This window comes from Psammomys obesus, unplaced genomic scaffold, assembly GCF_907164565.1.
Source record: "Psammomys obesus unplaced genomic scaffold, mPsaObe1.curated_primary_1811, whole genome shotgun sequence".
NCBI classification, from domain to species: domain Eukaryota; kingdom Metazoa; phylum Chordata; class Mammalia; order Rodentia; family Muridae; genus Psammomys; species Psammomys obesus.
The window spans coordinates 5,771,271-5,789,243 of NW_026596034.1; the positions used below are offsets into that span (position 1 = coordinate 5,771,271).

General features: G+C 45.0%; 1 protein-coding gene across 1 annotated transcript in view; it reads left to right on the top strand.

Annotated features, from left to right (window-relative positions):
- The window catches only part of LOC129686814 (translation initiation factor IF-2-like), a 60,569-nt gene extending 49,118 nt beyond the window's left edge, over positions 1-11,451 (top strand). Inside the window, exon 4 of the mRNA XM_055620923.1 lies at positions 10,419-11,451. The gene's annotated coding sequence lies outside the window, so the exon portion shown is untranslated. The remainder of the gene's footprint in view (positions 1-10,418) is intronic.
- Positions 11,452-17,973: the final 6,522 nt, after the last annotated feature.

The window sequence follows — 17,973 nt, forward strand, 5'->3', positions numbered from 1 at the left end:
AAACCCAAACCAAGTAACCCATACACACCCCTCCAAAAACAAAAGAACGAACCAACTGAAAACAAAAACAAATCAACCAAACAACCAGTGGGTTGACCAGATAACCAACCAACTGGAGAGACATAGATGGTGACTGCAAGTGCAAAGATAGGCACACTCAAGAAAAATAGGTCCTGGTACAAACTTAATTTTACCTGTCTCCAGCCCCCAGTGCCTACAGGCTACGCCTCCTGTCATCACCACAGTGAGACCTGCTTCTAGCACATGACCTTCCGGAGGTCAACTCATGAAGCAGTTTAGAGGTCATGTGTGAACTTCCACTGAGACACTGAGAAACTGAGGCTGGTAGAGCAGCCAGCAGGTTCACATTACTTTGCGTCATCCTATCCTATCCTTTCTTCTTCCCTCCCCTGTTTCTACCAGACCTGACTGACTCTGAACAAAACAAATTCTCCCTTGACCCAGTCTTTACACATTTATAAACTCTACTTTATAGGGCAGGAAATACGCTGCACCCCACCAGCTGAAACCAACTAGAATCATGTACTAAAATTGATTCACGTAGAGCATAAACTACAGTCATCCAATTCAGACGTATTGATTTTTCTTCTTTTCTACATTTAAATTGCATGTGGCCCTCCCAAGTTCCCTTGCAACTCACTACATCCTGACATGCATCACGACCATATCACTGATTGGATGGGTAGAATAGAAACTTTGTAAAGATCCTGTTGCAGGAAGCTGGTCTAGTCTCTTGTCATTTTGAATATTAAATATATTAGGAGGTCTTTGGATACAAATTACAGCCTAGGCTTTACTAACAAGAAAAGGAACTAAGGGAGGGCTACCAGTTGGCCCATGGCATTTCCTCAGTGAACTCAGTAAAAGCTAGCCAAGCACCTGCTCTGTACCAGGTTCTTATCCTAACCAGAAACCTCACAAAATAAACTCTTTGGTTTTTGCATCCCTTAGCACCAAGGTGAAACACTTTCCTCATTTACAAACTCAGTACATTATGCAAGAACCTCTTAAGAATATTTACTTCCAGAAGGCTTTTGGTAGCATCTGGAGTCAGGGTGGGAAGGGGCTACAGAACTCTGTGGACTAGACACAGAAGGACGCCAACATAGCCTACAGTGGTGACCTCCCACAATGACATGGTTTCTGCTTTAAAATCTCCACAGTGTCAGACTTCAGAATCTCTGTTTTGATGCCTCTTTCCTCCCTGGGAGTGGCATTGTCAACTGTAACCCAAACACCCATCCAGGAAAGCTGGAAGGCTGAAGATTAGTCCCATGTGGCTTTTCAGCTCTTCTTTTTGGTACCCATCCCTGCCAGTGCCCAGTGATACCCTGTATTGACTGAATTCGCACACACACACACACACACACACACACACACACACACACACACACACACATTTTTCAAGGTTATCCCCTGGAAACTGACACTGAGGTAGGAGGCCAGACCTGAGCTGCTTTTATTGGAGTCATAGCAGATTGCTACAAAAAGAAAAAGCCTGACATCTAGAACAAACACTTGGCTCTTCTGGAAGCAGAGTCTTGCCTCCCAGAACAGAATTAACCCTATGGACAGATTCCATAAATGGGTTTCTCTTGGAAATATTTAGAATGCCCAGGGCCTTTCCCTTTCATCTCCCTGCTGTATCAGTAGGGTCTCACTCTGCTCATCAAGACTGGATACCATATTCCTCTGCCTGGGAGTCGGCCATGTGAAGGAGCAAGCACTACATGGGTTGTATACCAGAGAGCAGAATACCTTGTGGTTGGCCTTGGTCCTTTACCATTAGGTGTGTTCTTCAGGCTCTCATCCCCATGTCAGATGCCTGGGAGAAGCAATTCAAAAGGAAGAAAGGATTGATTTTTGGCTCTGAATCTACTGTCACTGGCTCTACTGCTATAAGCAGTGGAAACACAGAGCATGACAGTGGGCAGGCATATGCAGAGATGTTCATTCCAAGATGGTGGTATGTGTAGGGAAGGAGAGAGAACTAGGGAAAGGTTTAATCTTCAAAGGCATGACTGCACTGACCCACTTTCCTCAGCTATACCTAACCTCCTAAACAGGTCCCGCCACCTACCAAACCTTTAACATACAAGTCTGGGGGCCATTTCATACTCAAACCATGGCTGGGCTGGCTAGGGTTTTCTAAACTTAAATCGTGTGTGTGTGTGTGTGTGTGTGTGTGTTGTTCTCATGATTTTTATCATGTCTATGAACCTCTTAGACTCATATGTACTTAGTATTTTCCTTCTGATTCACTAAATTTATTCCACACATTTTTTTAAAAATAAATTTTTATTCATTCACAGATTAAAATCAGTTTGTACAAACAGAAAATAATAGGAAAAAAATCATCATAGGAATAATAGGAATTATTATTAATAAAATAATAGGAAAAAAACCATACTATTAAGTTCTAAGTGAATGTTGCCACTCCTCGAAGATTCTAGGAAAGGTGGAATGTAGCTGGATTTAGCTGCTTTGTGGGTTCTTCCTCCTTCCACCCTTCTCTACCCCCTTTCTTCCACCTTTTTAACTCCCAACACTATATATAAGAGAGAAAAAAAGGATAAAAAAGGAAAGAGATCCCTGAATAAAGTCAAGGGTTGCAAAGAGGGCAACATTATCCTTAGAGTACTTCTTGCTGATAAAGGGTGTCGTGTTCTTTAGGGCAAGTTTGATCTTCCTGTCAGGATACCTAATTTCTTCTTGTTTTTTCTTTGCACACAACTATTAACAAACCTTCAACCAAACCCCCTGAAAGACCAACAATCATCAACCCCCCCATGGGGTTCTAGCATTTATATACCGTCTGTAAAGTCCCCAGAATTCCAAACATCATGCAGTTGCAGACACTGTCTGCACCTGGCAAAATCACGCACCATCAGAGCACGAGGCAAATCATAGTCAGCTCCTGTGGACAATCTGAAGGAGCCCCATATTCCCACACCTGGGACAAAAATGAAAACATATTCGTATATTATTTCTGTGTTTTAAAAGAAACTACAAATCCAAAATTCTCACTACAGTGGTACATGTTTGTACATGTACTCAGGAAGAAGAGAAAGAGGAGTCACATTTCAGGGTTATCCTTGAAGTCAGCCTGGGATACACAAGACTCTGTCTTTTTTTTTTTTAAGATGCAATGGATTAAAATGTGTGGAGTGAGACATTCCTGGAGACTCCAGTGTCACTGGAATTCCAGATTTTTGTTCTTTTATATGCTCTGGGTGATCCTACTGATGGTGCCAATTAATCTTCTGTCCCTTTACTTCCCAGGGAGCCACGCATTTCAGTCCTCTCTTAATGTGCACAGGCACCTATCTGACAGGCAGTGAAAACACTGGAGTGTGCTACTTGGCTTGCCTGGTTCCTGACAGTAAGATTCTCACGTTCTTTGGCCCATGGTATGTGCTGCAGCTAAAATTCTCTAGTAGATGTATATGGCTGGGGATGTGCTACAGTACTTTGCTGCTATGGAACTCTGAACTTAAGCTCCAAACAAAACAAAACAAAATAAAAACAGCCTGAAAATGTACCCCACCGGCAGCGACTAAAGCTATACAGAAGTGTCCTTTAAGGACATTTAAGTGGCCATTCAAGAGCCAAGCTGTCTCACAGCCTCAGAAAAAAAGACATGTTTCGTCTCTGACTACGGTGTCCAGTTCTGTCTTTACATACTGAGGAGGAAAAATCCTAGGGAAAAGGTAAATCTTAATCCCGTTTTACACTGAAGTTTCAGTTTTTTTGCTAATCTTTAAGTTTTTCTTTTTTAATGGTAATTGAAAGGAAACTCTCTGTAGAATTGCTATAAAGTGGTACTTCAAAAGGTAGATTCAAGATATAGATGATTTTAACGACAGCATTTCTAGAATAATAAAAATGAGTCCTAGGAGACCAGTGGGAAAATGTCTAACTTTCTTACTTAAAAAGTCTGATTTGTCTTTCATTAATAAGGGTGATTTTTTGGCACAGTTGGGGGTTTTGTGGTCTTTAGTACTCCTAGGGAAAAAAGAAATTATCATACAAAGTAGACCGTTGCCACGATAGCCAGATAATTAAGCACTTTTGGGGATCTGTGAGCAAGCTTCAAAAGAAGCTGGTGTTGCTCTTGCCTCCTAGGCATTGTGTGGAAGCCAGCCCTGCTCGAATCTCTCATGGCTGAAGTTAGAGTAAGAAACTTGAGTGAGTGTCTGGGTCAAAACAAAAAAAGACTTAAAATTCTGACATTAGACAAAGCTGTTTTCTGTGTTGAAATCTCTAAAAACGAATCCAGTTTTGGACTAGAATTATCTTAGAACTGCAGAGTCAGGAACGGGCTAGGAGCTCTCTTTCTGTGGCGCAGTGATACCGATGACCAGAGAAGTTTCCTCACTACCTCTGCTACCACATGACTTTCTGTCAAACTCCAGGCACCTGTAAGCTTCTATCTACAATGTCCATTTCTGTCAGTAATAAAAAATGTAATTTAAACCAGGAGGTGGTGGTGGCCCATACCTTTAATCCCAGCACTTGAGAGTTAGAGGCAGGTGGATCTCTGTGAGTTTGAGGCCAGCCTGGTCTATAGAGTGGGTTCCAGGAAGCCACGGCTGCAAGGCCAGCGGCTTACCTCACACAGTGCATGGCTCCCAAACCACCCCCCACCCCCGAAACAGAAAGAAAATGCAAGTTACCGCCTATTTACAGGGTGACAGTGTTGGGGGATGTTGTCTTTGCCAGAACACGCTGTGAGTACTTATGGGACTGTGTGCAAACTTCTTGCAAAAAGGCCTCCGAGTTGCCGTAGGATGTGGGAGAGTGAGGATATTGTGCTCAGACACTGCCGTTTGGGCTGTTTTGAAAGATTTGGTGAAGAGTTCTACTATATTGACTTTTAAAATAAAGGGATAATTCTACCAGATATGCTAAGCAAGGTTGGACAAACCCACCTACTCCTAGGATATCAGAACCTATACCCAGAGGATATTTAGATGCCCATTTATTACAACTCACGAATGAAATCCTCAGTATTGAAGGTAGTGAGTTGAATGATTTTTCTGTTTTAACCATGTAGGAAACCATTCTGCCTCATCCACTGCGCAAAGGCAAATGAGTCTAAAGCCACCGTCCACATACCCACCCATCTACCCACACATCTATCCATCCATCCATGTATCATCTGCCCATCTATCCAAAATATGAATGATTCTTTTTCTTTGGGACATTCTCATAGGTCCTCGAGATTCAAGGGGGAAAGATGTGTCTTCAAGAAGCAGAGCAGGTATGAATGCAGCGCCTTGCTGCGGCAGTCCTGTTCAGATTCACATGGGAACGTGGAGAAGCTGTGTTGAAGGCTGATGGGGCGGAGCCTAAGACTGATACACAGGCAGCCTGACATCTGTGATGGCTGGAGCAAAGGAGTAGCAGTCCTTCCTTTTGAAGATTATTGGCTATTGTTCTTACCTTCCTGTGTAAACCTTGGAGTCAGCCTGTCAGTATCTGCAGGAGGCATGAGTGCTATACTGTAGAGTGAGCAAACCCCCTGTCTCACGGCTCCATTCCTGGCTCTAGCATTTGAGCTTTTTTTCTCTTTTTTTCTTAATAGTCTGCCTAAAGGTCTGTCAAGTTGGTTCACCTCTTCAAAGAACCAACCTTTGATTTCATTGATTATTTTTTTTCTGGTTTTTTTTTTTTAAGCTATGATATTTTCATTTCTACCATGATCTTTATTCCTTTCCTCGTACTGTTTTTATTTCATCTGCTCTTTTTCTAGTTTCATGGAAGTTTAAGTCATCAACTTTCATTCTTTTGAGGTTTTTTGTTTGGTTGTTTTTTTTGTGTGTTTTGTTTGTTTGTTTGTTTTTTGAGATAGGGTTTCTCTGTTTGCCTTGGCTGTCCTGGACTTACTTTAGAGACTGGGCTGGCTTCGAATTCACAAAGATTTGCCTACCTCTGCCTCCTGGAGTGCTGGGATTACACCCAGCTTCTTTTGAAAAAGAGTTTTTAATTATGTGTATGGGTATTTGCCTGTGTGTCTCCTTGTGCAGCGCATATGTGCCCAAGGAGGACTGAGGGTATCGGCTCCCTTGGAACTGAAGTTACAGATTGTTGTGGGTGCAGGGACTCCTTTGCAGGAGCTGAGCCATCTCTCCATCCCCGGGATCACTGAAATATATTTTTGTTCTTTATTTGAAGAATTCCGTCTTCCTGTGTATGCTTGAGTATATAAATACACAGGCTGTGAGTCATCATTGAGTGTTGTGAACCAAAGCAAGAGAAATAAGCGCCTTTAGCCACCGAGTCGTCACTCTCCCGCCCTACATCTTTTTCAAGAGCCATTTATAGACATGAAGTTTTCTGTGAGCATTATCCTATAAGTTTTTGTGGACTGTACATTCGATTCAATTGTATTCATCTCAGAGCGTTTTCAGGTTTTCCTCATGGTTTGCTTGTTGGCCACCGTTTAGTCAGGTGAGGTGATTTCTGACCTTGTATGGCTTGTACACGTGTATTTGTGTTATGTATTTCTAACGTCATTTCATCAAGTCAAGAAGCCCTGACCTCTAATATATGAGCTAGTATATGGGTACCTTGGTGACTACTGCAAGTCTACTTTGAGGACAATGCATCTCTGTCATCTTGGGGCGGTGAGCTCTGCATAAATGTCTGTCAGGGATATTGGTTCGGAGTGCTGTCTGTGTCTTCTAGCTTCTTACTGACCTTCTGCCTAACTGTTCTATTCACAACGTAGAGTGACACCTTTAAGTACTTAAATAATATTATTCTTAGCTGTTCCCAGTTTTATTGAAAACATTACATAGCAGATACAAATGGTTCCATATGGTATTTTGAAATTCATCCCAACTGCAGGGGGAGTGGCCTGCAGGTTGGAGAGACTGTGGAAATCCAGAAGCCTCGGTGTTTCCTTGGTATCAGGACCTACCGCAGGGATCTCCTGATCCAGAGCTGAGACCTCAGGAACATGATTATTCTTCCTTCTCCTCCTGCAACCTGACAGAACTGCTGCTCTAGGACCTCCACGTTGTTGGCTGTGTGATGTAGCCGGCTAGCTTGTGGGAGGACTCCTTGCTGGGAATCATGGTGATCTCCGTGGACATGCGGTGTTGGTGTGGAAGTCCTTGACCAGTGCGAGTAGGTAGTACTTCCTGGTGATGATCAGGGCTGCCTTCCTCGCAGGTTCTCTTGTTGGGTGCCTCTGTGTTCCTAACTGTATGTCTTCTTGAAAGACTATACCCTTTGTTCTCATTCAGAAGGTTCTCCTTTGGACCGGGAAACTGCCTGTCTTAGTTTGTGAATGGTGCTGCTGCCACTGGCAACTATGCAACAACTCACTCCACGGCTTTCATTTAAAGCTGTGTACAGCGGCATTCAGAGCTTGCTCTGGGAAGTTCATGCCCCCAAGAAGAGCATCTGTCTGTCTTCAGTGTTTTCCCTTGCTGCTTGTGCCAGAAGACCTTCCTGAGCACCCCAAACCAGAGAGTTAGAGTTATTTCGGGCTGCAGTTTTCCTAAACTAGCACTGTTTGTTCAATTCAAGTATTTGAGACAATCTCTTATAAAATCCCTTACATAGATTTAAATATATCCAACTTTGTTTTTTCCAATAAACAACTTAAGAGAGAAATAACCTAATGTTCAAGTGTACGTGGTCTCTGGTTGAATATGCAGTTTTCATTCTGCTCCATAAAAATTCTGCTAGATGCATACCATGGCACATATACCCATCTGACCTCCTGGTGTTTTGAACCTGCTCTGCCCAGAGTGCTGGATCTTACCAGTGAAGTCTTGGTGAGTAGTCCACGAGGCCCAGCTAGATATGTAAACTGGTGGCCAGGCACCTAAAGGCTATTGCCTAAGTTTGCAGCTCTTTACTCCATTCAGCACCATCACACAACCAGCAGGGAATCCCCAGAAGCAAGACAGGCACAGTTCTGCTCTTTGTAAAAATTCATTATTTTCTGGACATCAAGGAGGTTGGGTCATTTGGGATGATGTCATGTCAGCGTCCTGCACCTATTTAGAAGTGTTTTCAGGACATGTTTTAGAAGAAAAGCCCATATTTATAATCACACTTTATACACACACACACACACACACACGCACACACACACAGGCACCTGATGTTCTCCATGGAGTCTAGAATCCTAGGGGCGACGGGGGCCAAGATGTTCTGTCAGTATGTAGCTAATGAATACATTTGTATGAAAATGTGGCTAGGACCAAGGACAGTTTATTCTCTTTAATGTGTGCATTCCAACATGGCCGAGAAAGGTACGTTTTGGAATACCAGACCATCTGGCCTTAAAACACACATTGAAAGTAAGAGTGCCCAACAACAGCTGTGCGCTGTGTTCAGGACTTCCTAGTTACTGTCTCTCACTTTCTTTCGACTTCCTCCCTACCCCTGGGTATCACTGTCCACTTTTAGGAGATTGAATGAAGGATAAACATGTTTGATCTTTACTGAAAAGAAAGCAAAAAACAACTAAACTAAAAAGATTCAATGAGACATGATGCTTGTGAGCTTCAGGACTGTGGCTTGGAAGGGGATGCAGGCTTAGCATGTGTGACTCCACGGGATAACAGCAGTCCTGAGGTAAATCATCTGGTTAGGTAAAGCTCTAATTGAAAAGCAGCCTGTCTGACAAAGACCCCAGAGAAACAGCAAATGCTTTAGAGAGTAATGGACTTCCTGGTTCTGGAGACGCAACCATTCATCAGCTGCTAACGTTCCCAGTCTCTGGGGCCTAGAATCATACAGCTGAGAACTCAGAGACCACCAGTGGCTAGGCACGTGGCAGCAGCGAATGGATGGTACTGTGTAGACTCAAGGATGAACAGAAGGGCTCAACATTGAGGAGGCCACAGCTTGGTGTGGGCAGGTGCTGTCACCCTGCGGGACAGTAGCCTTTAGAAGTTGCCCTGGCTCTTACGATGGCTGGAAAGTCAGCTTTGGACGAGGTTGACGAGGGTTCTGGTCTCATGGAGCTTCCGTGTTGTTGGTTTGTAGAATGTGGCCAGTAACTGAAGAAGCAGAACTATCCATATATCATAGACTGGGATGGCTGCTTGGGGAGAAAGGATACAGACAGGCTCCTGTGGAGCAAGCATTCAACTCCCTCCATTTCCAGGACCGACTTGGTAGGAAGCCATCACCCTTCCTGGGTACTTGTCTCTTATCACTTCAGAGAGAGCCATATGACCTAGCCATGGGAAAGGTTTGATAGCTGGGCAGCCCAGGAACTGATGCTAACCAAGGCCTTTGGGGTTCAGCTACCTGGAAAGTTGAAACATCACAGAGCTCTGAACATCACTCTTTACACAGGGGTGCTGACTCTCGGGAAGAGAACGGGACTCTTGTTCGCTTTGGTTTTTCTGCCCAGCCTAGACTTCACTGGTTTGGGCCAAAGGTTACTGCATTGATTTTTAGCGGAAAGAACTGGAGTAGAGCAACAACAACAACAACAACAAAAGGCCTGCACTGTTTCGACACCAGAATTTCTTCCGAAGATGACATTCTGTGACCAGTCCCAGATCAGGGCTCCTTTGGCTCCGTGATCTGGTCCTGGATTTCGGGGGGAGGGGGTGGTGGTGGAGGGCAGGGCTCACCCAACAGGTTGTTGGCTCAGCCTACAGTATTTTGAGCCAACCTTTAAAAACTGTGAGGTTTGACCAAAAAAAAAAAAAAAATCCAGATTTCTGGTTTTGCTTTAAAAAGCTAGGATCCGTTGGCAAAGGCTGGCTCCCCACAGGGTACCATCGCCTGGCAGCGTGCAGCAAGCGCACTCAGGCGGTGGGCACTACAGTCATTCACACAGCCACCTGCTCACCTGCAGCCACTGAGTTTTGGGATGAGCTGTTTAATCCCAAGTTTTCAGACAACCCTGTCACATTACTAATTTGAAAAGAAACGGTAACAGTGAAGACTGAACTCTCAGAGCTGAAGAGACATTTAAAAAACCACTCTTACCCCTGTCAATCAAATTCAAAGAGGACCCTTGCCCATGATCATGTACTTTCAGTGACATCGACGACAAACTGCTCAGACATGGACTTCCCACAGCAGCCATTACACCAAGTTGAATCCTAAGCAACCTTAGAAAGCATTCCTGCATTCTGAAGGAGTTTCCTTTTCAAGTGCATTGGAAGGCAAGAAAGAAAATAAGAGAGTCTGTGCATTTTAACAACCTTAAAAACAGGATGCAACTATTGACTGTCCCCACCCCATCCCCATCCCCACCCCCACCCCACCCCCAGAATTATCTTGTTGACTCATGCTTTGCAGCGAGTCTAAAAAGTCAAGAATGACTTTCATCTCTTTGGCACAGGAGCCTGGCGGGCGGGGGTGGAAGGGAGGATGACACAGGAGTAAATATTCTTTTCTTCACTCCTCAGGCCCTGGGAAGGTGGACGCTCCTGATAATTTGTGAAAATGTGGACGACTCCGCTCACACAGCATCTCCTTTGACTCTGAAGTTTCGACCTTCCCCATTCCACTTTGGCTTTTGGATCAAGAAAATGGTCAAAGGATGGCTATGTTAAAGCCACAGCGAGAAAACCAAGGCACTGGGAAGCTAAGGAATTTATCCAGGGCCTCCCAACTAGTCATGTCGAAGCTGTTCCCAGGGACATTGTGCTGCTGCTCTGTTACTTCAAGTCAGGTCCTGAGACAAAATACACATCCTGAAGTTCTCTCTTAGTGTTCTAATGGGAACACAGTGGGCATCCCGCTTCCTAAGGAGTCAGGTTTGTGCTGCCCAATACAGTAGTTACCAGCCACATGAAGCTACTTAAACTTTCTGAGATTAAAAATCTATATCTTGGGGGCTGGAGAGATGGCTCAGTGGTTAAGAGCACTGACTGCTCTTCCAGAGGTCCTGAGTTCAATTCCCAGCAACGACAGTGTTCCACAACCATCTATATTAGGATCTGACATCCTCTTCTGGCATGCAGGTAAACATGCAGATAGAGCACTCCTTTACATAAAAAATTTAAATAAATAAATATATCTTAAAAAAATCTATATCTTGGGCTGAAGACATGGCTCATTGGTTAAGAGCACTGGCTGCTTTTCCAGAGGACACAGGTTCAATTCCCAGCACCCACATGGTAGTTGGCAGCTATCTGTGACTCCAGTTTCAAGGGACCCTGAGTGTGATCACTTGTGAAGGGATGCTTGGCCTCAGAGTGCCTGGAAGTGTCTGTGCAAAGGCCCTGGTTAAACCTTCCGGAACCTTAGCTGTGGCCATTACTTTGCTGTGGATGACTTCTGTGTCACTGTGCTTTCACGGGACGGATGCTCCCCAAGGGCATTCTTTGTGTGCGCATCTTCGTCTTTGTTCCGTCCTTAAGGCCAGCTTTCACTGATAATAAGCTCTGGCAGTGTCTAATAAATATAATACATATTTGTTAAAAAAATGAGGGTTTTAGTCTCAGAAAACATTCGTTATCATAAGCTTCATGATTTATGTATTTGTATTTTTGTCCTCTTTTGAGGGACTATTTTTTTTTAATGCGATCTCACAATGTAGTCCTGGTTGATTTGGAATTCACTGTGTAGACCAGGCAGAACTTGAATTCACAGAGGTCTACCTGCCTCTGCCTCCTGAGTATTGGGATTACAAGTGTGTACCACTGTGACTGGCTTGGGAGAAATCCATTTAAGACCGTTGTGGATGCCTGAAACTGTGATAAAATGGAATACGCAGCCTGCGTGCCCCCATGATGACATTTGATCTATTGATTAAACGTGGTAAAGAGCAGTAAGACAGGACAGCTGTAACAATGCACACTAATCCAAGCCATGCCACTGTGATCTCCACCCATCTCTCTCGCTGCACACCCTTCCTATGCCTCATCGGACGCCCACAAGATGAGATGAAATGACACGGGGCCATTGGAACAAGTGCTGAGCTGTCCTCACTGTGGATGTCATGGGCCAGGTGATCTCGTGGCTACCCTGCAGGTAGAAGACACAACAAGGATAGCTGGTTCGAGGATGATTCATGACTGGCAGGATGGCGTAAGATTTCCTCAAACTATTCAGAAACGCATGCAATGTAAAACTTGTGAGGTTTTTCTTTCTAGCGTTTTCCATTTGAAATTCGATCATGGGTAACTGACACCAGGAAAAGCAAAAGTTACACACCAGAGGAGTGTAGTCTCGTTCAGCTTCTCTAGTAGCAAGTGGCTTTGCCATGCTTGACTGGATGTTGCTTGGACATCCAGCAATGGGGAACTTACTGTCTATGGACAAACACCTTGCAGCTTAGACCTCCCTGCTGGACTGACAGTCGTGAGAGTCTGGTTGAGCCACAGAGCCACCCAGAAAGGGTCTATGCTTTAGGACATCCTTCTATGCCTTTCCGTCATCTGAATCTCTTGGCCTTTGCAGAAACAGAGGTAGTGCAAAATGGGCCAGGCAGCTTTGTGAAGTTTCATGAATATCACTGGGGGTGGGGTGAGGTGGAAAATGAGCCGAGAGAATCTGGCTATTAAACACATTACCTGCATTTATGGTTCTCGTGCCTCAAGGCCTGGGATAAATCGGAGAAGGAAAAACATTCCACTCTGGCTCTCAGTGACCCCTGAAGGAAACCCCCCATGGAGTCGTTTAGGATAGTAATTTGAGCATAGACTCCAGCGTGCCGTTCCTAGCCTTCCCTCCATAAACTCAGGAGCCTCATGATAATCGGCACCAAAGTGCTTGAAAATGTGGCCCAGAACCCTTCCAGATGAGGGTCGGGCTCAAAGAAATAAAAAGTTAAGGGCGCGTTGCTATGGCGTTAACATTGAGGGAGTGTGCACGGACTTCAAACTGTGCGCTGAAAGTATGTTCTTTCTGTGTGCCCTGCCCATGAAACGCTAAGCCAGCAAAACCGTTAAAACGTCAGACAGGCAGCCAGGTGGGAGAAACGCATGTTTAATGGTAAGCATGTAGCCCATGGTAATTGTGTCCCCTGAAAAGTTAAAGATGGGGGAAAGAGAGGAATTGAGAAGAAAGCATGCGGGGGGGGGGTGGAGGGGCAAGCACACTGGGCTCCTTCTGCCCTATGCTAAGCAGGCTGCCCTCCTTACCTAGCAAAGCTCACAAATCCATCTCCACTCCTTCCCTTTCTTTCACTCTTTCTCTGCAGTAAGTCCCGAGTCCCAACTTACTTTCAAAATCCTGGGCTGAATCATACAAAGTTGCCAAAGTTACAGCTTCTTTGGTCTACAAAAAGTGTCAGCTGTGTGGTTCAATTTAATTAGGTCTCAGACCAGCTCCTTTGTCCATGTCTGCCGTCACCGTCTTGGCGCAAGCGGCGTTGTTCTCTTACAAACTGAGCTTAGGACACAACTGCGCACACACAGGCTAGTGCTGCTGTGAGGGAGACACAGGTCTGAGAAGGTGGCATTCTGGTTTTCAGTTCCTTCCTCCACGCTGGAAAGAACAGAGTTCTTGCGGCGTGCTGCTGCCAGCCTCTCTGGGGGCCTTTCTGAAGGACAGCTCTTGTTTTGCCTAACACAGATCTCAAGTGAGAAGCTGTGTGCTGAGCAAGTTCATCAGACTCAGGGCAAGAGAGCGGGTGGAGAAGAAGTGTCCCCTAAGGAGAAGCTGGGGTGAGAATTTAAGGGAGGCATTGCAAGGGTGACACGGTGGCTGGAGAGGTGGCTCAGTGGTTAAGAGCACTCCAGAGGTCCAGAGTGCCGTTTCCAGGACCCACAACAGCCTGTACTCTACCCTTGGGTATCTAATGCCCTCTTCTGGCCTCTGTAGGCATACACAGCCACACACACACACACACACACACACACACTGCATTTTTGTAAAGGAGGAAGGAAGGAAGGAAGGAAGGAAGGAAGGAAGGAAGGAAGGAAGGAAAGAAGAAGGGAGGAAGGGAGGGAGGGAAGGAAGGAAGGAAGGAAGGAAAGAAGGAAGGAAGGAAGGAAAGAAGAGAAAAAAGCCACATAAACCCCCAAAACACATGTTTGGAGAAGTCTTGAGAAGACATTAAGATTTCTCCTCAGGCTGGTCCCCTAACTCAGAAAATTACTAAAAGACATCCTTTGTTAAAGACGTCCTTTGCAAAGGTTGGCCGTCATGGCTGTTTTTTTGTTTGTTGGTTGGTTGGTTTGTTTTTTTTTTTTTTGTTTGTTTTATCAAGTATCTGATTTTCAACAACAAAGTCATACTATGTACAAAGAAATGGAAAACACAGCCCACCAAAGGATAAAAATAAAGTAACACAACTTCTTGTTTGTTTGTTTGTTTTTTACTTTTCTGAGACAGGGTTTCTCTGTGTAGTCTTGTCTGTCTTGTACTTGCTTTGTGGCACAGAAATTCACCTGCCTCTACTTCCCTGAATGCTGAGTTTACAGGCATGTGCCATGGTGTCCAGCTCACAAACTTCTCTTGATGAAGCAGAGACTTCATATTTACTAGACAAAGACTTAAAATAAATGCCATCAGCACTAAGACTGTGGGAGCCCTAGACAGAGAGAGAGAGAGAAAGAAAAAGAGCTTGTTTGGAGAGATAATGGGGCTGGAGAGAGGCTCAGCAGTTGAAAGAGCTCGCTGATATTGCAGAAGACCTGAGTTTGCTTCCCAGGACCCATGTCAGGAAGCTCAGAACTGCAGGCAATCCAGCTCCAGGAGACCTACTGCCCTCTCTGCTCTCTACAGGTGTCCATACATATATGTACACACACACACACACACACACACACACACACACGGCTTTAGAAAGGAGATAACAGCTCAATTTCTCCAAAATTTGAATAATTAGATATACGAACTTTAAATGTTATTAACCTCCTAGTAAGATAAGCCTCACACCAAGAGATTCACACCAAAGTACATAATCACATTGCTGGTTGACAGAGACTCTTAAAATCAACAAGAAAGAAGGGATTTGCCTCACATAAAAGAATCTCAGCCAAACTGGTTGCTCAGTGGAAAACTAGGTTGCCAGATGGTGGGGGTGACATTTTTAAGGTACTATATGAACTACCACCATCACTATCACCACCATCAACAAAGACCCATCGGTCAAGAGATTTGTATCCATCAAAACTATATGAGGGGAAACTAAGACATTTCCAGATGAAGAGGAGCTGATGAATTAATTGTTGGGCTTGCTTTTCCTGGGGATGTGAACAAGTCTGTTATCCACAGACAATACACCAGTAACCGACCAGTTAGAGTTTTCACTCAAGTCTAGCTTGGAGAACCAATGAATTTAACTGGAGTTACTTACCGACACATGGAAAAACGGTGGCCTAGAGGAGCACGGACAACTCGCAGGTGGATGTGCCGCCACAAGAGTCCCAGCCCTCCTGAGCAATTGCTAACCCCCATGTCCTTGGGGAGGGGAAGAGCACTGTACTCCATGGAGCGACCTTAGGAGTTCTCTGGAGAGCCTAGTGTGCTGCCTTCTGAGCTGCTTGTGCACAGCCTTGCGCACGCATCTTGTGAGACCTCCCTGCCCTCCATGAGGGAAAGTTAGTAGGTTCAATCCTGTGACAAATCCCGCTCTAATTTAAGGTTGGCAATGATCACATTATTGCTTTGAGGATAAAAACCGATTCTACCTCTTTCTTAGCTCTTTCTGGGTCATGCCCCCCCCTCTCTTCCCAGCATCCCGCCTTCTTTTTATCCCTTTTTCTGCAATGTTTGGTGAGGCTTGGAGAGGGTGATGTAGAACCTCCATTTAGGGCTGAACATTCAATAGTCAGTTATTCTTAACACTTTGACCACTTTAGCAGTATCTGCAGTAACTGCTTTCCTCTCCTAAAAGAAGCCTGTGCAACCAGGAATAGCAGAAACAATGATCTACAGGAAAAACATAAACATTTAGAATAAAGTTTGATAGGCACTTCACATTCACTCAAGAAAACAACAGCAATTGTCCCCCTGCCACCTTAAGGTTTATGACCTCTTTAATTAAGAACTGCTGCTCTGGTTTAAAGCACAGCCATGAGTTTTCTCTGTGGAGTAGGCCGTGACTCCAGAAAGCACATGGTTGCACCTGTAACTATTGTGCCAGTGTTGCACAAGCAAACACATTTCATTTGGAAAGTTGATGGTGCAGCAACAGGATCCACAGCGAAGGACTAGTGGTTAGAAATTCCCCTTAGCAGGTCACAGTTAAGACAGTCACTAGGAAGGAACTTTCTATCTTAGTCCCAGCTAGATCTCTCTTTTCATAATTACTTCTCTGTGTGTGTATTTGTATACATATGTACATGAACATCTGTGGAAGTCAGAGGTCAGCTTGCTGGAGTTACTTCCCCTGTCTGCTGCGGTTTCCGGAGATTGATCTCAGGTTTTTAGGCCTAGGAGAAAGCACCTTTACCTACTGCACCAGCCATCTTACTGTGCCCTCAGTTGATTTCTCCATGTCCTTCAGCCAAAGCATGTGATACCTTCAGCAACCGTCTTGTCCTCTAATTCTGGAATGCAGTTGACAGTAGTCATCATAGTCTTTATGGTTTGCGGCCTCAGAGTCCTCTCTGGCTGTTGACTTATGTCAGCAGGGAACCCAGGCGGTGGGATTCTGCCTCAGCAACCTTGTGGTTCCTGGGAAGTGCCTTCTGCCCACACGGTGTCGGTGCGCTTTATTTCAAATCTTATTTTTTCCTTTGGATGTTTTTGCAGATGTTTCCCCAAATCTCCAAGACAATCAAGAGTTAACACTTCAGTGGAGGAGTTGTGGGTGAGCATAAAGAAAACATACTGATGACATTCTGACAGAATCAACAAAATATTTTTTAAAGGAGCTAGCATTACATGAGGAAACCTTTTGACAGAGAAAAGGCAGTATCTCTGAGAGCTCACTTCCCATTCCAAACAAATGATAATTGGTCTCAGGATTGAGGGGACCCTAAAATAAAACATCAGAAAGGGTGAGGCCAGCATGAGACGATCCCTTCACTTGTATCAATTGTTTCCTGAAAAGAGCATATTGGGTACAAGGGCGTGGAAGGGAGACACCATCTCCATCCACATTCTCCGCGACCCATCTGGCCTTGAGGATGCCATGTCTCCCCACTCCTCAGTCTCAGCGGGGATAACTCTCACTCTGTGGCCTGGCCCAGAGCCAAGGGGAACAAAGCTGTGCTCTGCTGGAGTTGGTTCCTGGGGTCTGACAGGCTCTGGCTGCCACCATGGCTGCCACCTCTCCTGAAGAGGAACCACCCAGGGTGAAGTCTCCACCCCAGCATACTTTCTTGCAGGGAGAAAGGTACACAGCATACCTTGAGGACAGAGGTAACTGCCCACCCTTAGGACAAGCTTGAGCTTTTTTTACTCTGTCATTTACTCCTCTCCTTCCTTTGGTGAACAGCTGCTCAGGGCATTTGGCTTTCTATTAAACTTCCTGGAGAACTCTGACCCAACACAAATCTTGCTACATCTGCTTTTGAATGGCCTGCACAGACACCTTTTCTGCTTTCCATTTTCTCCATCTCCCCCTGAATGATCACGTTCCTTCCCAACTCAAATACACAGTGACCCATGTTGTTCAGATCTGCCAGAACCTCCTACCTTAGAAAGAGTATTGGTCCCCCTAGGGGCCCAAGGATCCAGCTGAGTGAACACAGCCACACAAGCCCAGTGAATTGGGAATCAAACACTCCTTCACTGGTAGCCTGTTTCCTCGGTAATTCTTGTCCCTTCAGACGCTCAAGGAGACTTCAGCAGGCACTAACTAGATGGAACAGTCCACTGGGGTCCATGCACAGGCCAGTGAGATGGCTCGGTGGGTAGAAGATGCTTGTCTTCAGCCCTGATGAAGGGTTCCATTCTCAGATCCCACTTCCAAGTAGGAGAGAACTGACTCTCACAAGTTTGCCTTGGATTTTTACACGCATATGTGAACTGAGACATGCAAGTTACCAAGGGTGCCCATACATACATGTAAACACACACACACACACACACACACACACACACACACACACACACACA